Source organism: Mercenaria mercenaria, chromosome 17 (assembly GCF_021730395.1).
Source record: "Mercenaria mercenaria strain notata chromosome 17, MADL_Memer_1, whole genome shotgun sequence".
Lineage (NCBI taxonomy): Eukaryota > Metazoa > Mollusca > Bivalvia > Venerida > Veneridae > Mercenaria > Mercenaria mercenaria.
The window spans coordinates 65,361,517-65,366,867 of record NC_069377.1 but is presented as its reverse complement, the minus strand read 5'-3'; positions in this window follow the sequence as shown (position 1 = coordinate 65,366,867).

Here is a 5,351-nt window from a genome sequence, read left to right as displayed (position 1 = left end):
TGAGAGGAAGTATGGACAATGTTTTAATTTTGAAACATAAACCTGCCATCTTTTCGCCCGCGCAACGCGAATAACAAAAATAGCAAATAATCTTATGAACATTGCCGAGATACAAAACATGTCCTCGTAAACAGACAAACAAACACATAAAAACTGTCAGTGCACATGCTTCCTGTCATGAGTTATTTTCCTGGATGATTTGACGAATACTCAGAGAATAATATTTTTGCCTGTCCATTATTTCAGTGAACCACCCTATGTATCAATGCAACACAGATACGCATACTTCCTTTATCGTAGTCCTATCAAATATATCTATACTAAGAAAGATTTAACTATAGTCAAAAGACAAATAGAAAACAATTTCTGATTCTGAACCAGTGTGCAAATGTCAGTCTCTACATGTTTCATGACTGACACTTATGTTCAACCAAATGATACATGTTATGACAAGTTTTGCAATATTCTAGTATTTGTTTAACTATCTAGTTCGCAACAGTTTACAGCTACAAGCAACAAAGATGAGTATTTTACGGTATAATTATGTCAGTCGACCTAGTTTCAAATGAAACAAAGAAAAATCACCGTTTGATGTCTCCGACTTGTCAATTACTTATGTAGAGGATATATGGCTTTTATCTGGTTTTGGTCACTACACAACGCCCTTTTTCCATACACTCAATTGCGACGAAGGTCCAGGGAATTGCCAGACTAAACCACAGAAGAAGAAGGTGTCTTGCGTTATCTACCAACTGGAGCCATTGTTCACTTAATAAATATTGCTAGCACAGCAATTACTGTTGGTCATCTAAGGCATGTGTTGTTATGTCAATACATTTAAATTCACCATATTGAAAGCATATGTTGCGTCAAAACATATCCAATTTATGTGTTCCTGTCAATATATATTAGAATAACTGGTGTAATGTCAAGTTTACATGTATCCGAGTGTGTTTTGAAATATTTCAATTGGATAACGTTGCATCGAAAACTTAAAATTTTGAATTTCGATGAAGTTGATCTTTTGAGCAACTGAATCAGTACATAACATCTGAAATAAATTGAACATTATCTGTAGTCATATAAAAGGAGAAATAAAATAGACAAAAATGGCACCCCGCAGACTCTCATCGCTTCAAGAACAAGGGAAAAAGTTCATATACAACGTAGAAGGTTATAAGAGCAAATGTTAGGTTATTCCTGTCTTAATATATTTGGATACAACCTTGGAACGGCCAGTAACAAAAACAGTACGTAAAACTTATCGGCAATGAATCCCTAAGTTGGTACAAGGAGTGTAGCAGCATTAATAATGCGATCAAGATCAAATGTAACATATTTCTTTGTGGACAAGAACAGTTATCTTTGATAAAAACATATGTAATAAACTGATATGAACAAATGTTTTAGTATGTATTTTGTGTCATACCTCTATTACTCCTCTGGCACTGAAAATGCATGGTTTTCCTACACTTTTGTTGAAAATATTCTTGGAACCATAACCATATGTCCTGAGACCTAAATAAAAGCTTTATGAAATCATTTAACACTCTACCCTTCCTTCTGTGGTGCTCACTGAGAATATTCTGACACTAAGCAGACACCAAAAACCGCATGTATCAACTGGGTCACAAACAACCACCTGTTTGTTTTATTACTGAAAAACATGAGACGCTTTACTTCGATTGCCAAATCGTTTTTCCTTTATAAATTGTTTCAGATAATTTAGATTCCAGTCAATATTTCTGTATAACAGAATTCCGCTTATTATTATAAGCTGGTGGTAGAGGGCGTGAGGGTGTTGCACTTTTTCATAAGCTCAGCAGAATCAGTCAAACCAGGTAGCTATTATTTTGACTGATGGCGTTCTATACCTCCAAAGGATTTCAGTACAGATTTTATTAGCTCTTTCTTAGTCAAGATGTTGATTCCCTTTGTCTGCCTTCGATGTACCTCGGCAATTCTCACCATCGATGTATCTTGAAAATTATCCGCCTTTGAGATCAGTGTTATTTGTCAGGAATGTCTAATGATGAACGTAGCTACTCAAGATTTTTAATATTACTACTCTTGACGTTTCTTGGGTAGAAGGTTAGTTATCATGTCATGAAAATGTCTCTCTGCTTCTTTCATATATCTAGAAAAAATAAAGTGCCGTAATGGAGAAGAATTTATAATCCCAAGACATAAACCTTTATATGGTTGTCGTTTGATATGAGCGGCAAAAGACTACAAAACTCAGAACTGTAAATATGTCAGGTAAGTCCATATGAAAGTACATTGGTGTCGTCCTCGCTACTTTTCATTTTTCCAGGTAAAACATATGTATAATAAAACTGACATAAGAGTATTAGCTATTTATGTCTACCCATATGTCTGAACTAAACAGGAAAAAGTCCACCAAAAAAAAAAAACCGAACTCAAATGAAAGCAGTCACCTGCTCAACAGGATGAGCCACATTCAAAGACCAAAACCTCAATTAAGATTTAAGATACATTTAAACCTTTCCTTCGGCTTAGTACAGGTCTCATGGTTTCTTTGTTTTTCTAGCTATTATATGTAAAACTGGCAAAGAGTACACCTCATCAGCAGTAACATTTGTTTATTATCATATGTTTATTATCATATGTTTTATTATCAAAGATAACATGTTCTTGTCCCTACAAAAGAAATATGTTACATTTGTATCTTGATCAGCATTATTAATGACTGCTACACTCCCTTGTACCAACTTAGGGATTCACTGCCGGAATAACGTTTTACGGTACTGTTTTTGTTACTGGCCGTTCCAAGGTTGTATCCAAATATGTTACCCACTGTGTTCCTTTATTCCTTCGTTTCCTCCTCGTGCTATACATTATCGTTTTCTACTACGTTTTTTGTTTATATGTTATCCAAACATACACTGTTATAGGGTTGCGGTTTGAGTTTGAGTAGGCTGCGATCTTGAAACATGGATTTTCCAAGAATAAAAAAAAAATTCGATTTGTCTTACGTTAAACGGATATTGAAAATGTATTCAAGTTTACACAAGTTTACAGAACAAGGATGGAGATCTAATAGGAATCGCCACGTTTCAAGAACGAGACGCTTCCACGAAACGAAACCATACAACAGTGTCTGTATTGAGGTGTAACGCAAGAACACTTAAAGAAAATAAAACTAAAAGAACAAGCCTGTTCAACCATCTCAGCAGCCTATCGTTCTCACAACCGTTACACGGAATACTAAGTACAATCCTTCGTTTTTCTAGGTAAGAGATGTGTATAAAAAAGTGTTTATGACGCCTTGAAAACTTCCATCCTCCAGCACAAAAATCACATGAACAAAATATGATCAAATTGTTTACAAAATAGTTCTGATGAGCATTGCAGATAGTGTAGATGAAATGATAATAATTCATAATCTTAGAAACAGGCATTTTGACAAACCTGTTACAGTTCCCGTTCTATATAGTTTGCATTTTCGATTAATGATATTGAACTTTGTTTACGTATGTATTTATATATCCCCGTATGACTGTACGAACTAAAATCATTTCTTACAGCTGATTACAAGTCTAATATCAGATCCCTTTGATTTCCTTGAAAACTTGGCTGACTAGAGGACCACACCGCAGAACCAGTAACACATGTTTGTCATCAAAGATAACTTGCACTTATCCTTAAAGAAAAAGCAGCATGTTTTCTTAATCAGCAGTTAATGATTCTTATATCCTTGTCCTTGTGTCGGCGTTCTAAGAATACTGTACTGATATTTGAAGTTATCACACAACTGTAATCTTGCCTAGTGGTAATTAATGATTTCTGGTGTACGAGTTTAGCCAGTATTCTTTGAACTTGCGAACAATTGTAAACATAGAAATGACTTTCCGGTTAGGAAATAAAATTATGTAAACCATGGCGGAACATTTCGACTTGTCTGATAATAAACAAAGAATATTGAAAAGTTGCTAACTGTTTACACGCATCAAAGTACCATGTTATAAAGTCGATTTTTGAGGATAGTTGTGTAAAATGCTACTTCAGATTCTATTAGTCTAATGATTGCTCTTTTAAGCAGCAACTGGATGCCCGAAGTCTGTTACTATTTTGCTAACCCAACTTAATGCCCTAAGTCATATTCATCTAACTATGACCTAATTATGCGACAGCAGTTACATAATTCCAGTTGACCGTTCTAAGGCAATGTCCTGCTCTTTCTCCTCTTCATACAGGTTTGTTTCTTGTAGTTTTCACTATTATATTCATTAGTGTTTATGTATACATGCGCTCAGCCAGTGTACACGGGTGTAGACGAAAATGTTGCAGGATCAGTTTGATTGAGCCTGTTCATGGACGGTAGTGAAATGCAAACTACTAGCCCTCTATAAACAAATTGAACTCAACATTTCCACAATGTTATAAGTACCAGAATATGTTTTAGAGACACCCGCAGATGTGTGATTAAATTTGTATATTAATGCGTAATTCTTTGTACTTTGACATCTATGGTTACCCTCGGTATGTGTTCGTTTGATCTACAAAATAACATCTTTAAGACATTAACTTATTTGATCTTAATTATCCACAAATTCGTTCGTCTCACATTACTTAAAGTTTTATTTATCCTGTAGAATATGATGAATATTGTGGTATTTGGCATACTACATTTACTCAATTTTATTATTTTTCCAGTTGTCAATTTACTATAGTATATTTTAATACGTTAATAAGCCCTATTTATTCCATTGATATTTCTTGGGAGTCCTACCTTGAATAATGCAGAAATATGTGATCATCTACGTATAGGTGCTCTCAAAAAAAAGATATTAACTGACACTGACATGAAATTGGCATGTTCTTTTATTAGCTTTGAAATTGAGCTAGCAATTATCCCAAGTGTTATTTTATGTATCAAGTGAGCTTTTATTTGACTGAATAGGTTGTTGAGCATATTTTAGGAAAACTGGCTCCACTGCAAAAACAATGAAAAGAATTTGTTTAATGAATGAGAGATAATTGGAACACTACACATTTATATTCTTTTAGTTTAGGATTTAAAAAAGATATTTACTTGTAAGCCGTAGGCTGCGTAGGAATATAAATAGATCTTTATTTTTAAGAAATACGTTTTAGTACACGAAAATCACTTTCATAGTTCGGTTTTTGTAAACGCAACGACGTCATAACTTCAATGGCAATTAAATTCAACTGGTTTTTACTGACTCGGAACATTCCATTCTGCAGAATATAACAACTAGTTGCTGGATCCCAAATACTTCACAGGTGAGACTGTAGGAACATATGTTGTAAATTCTCCCAGAACGGGATACAGTCAATGAGGTAGCATACCTCGAATTCCAGAACGA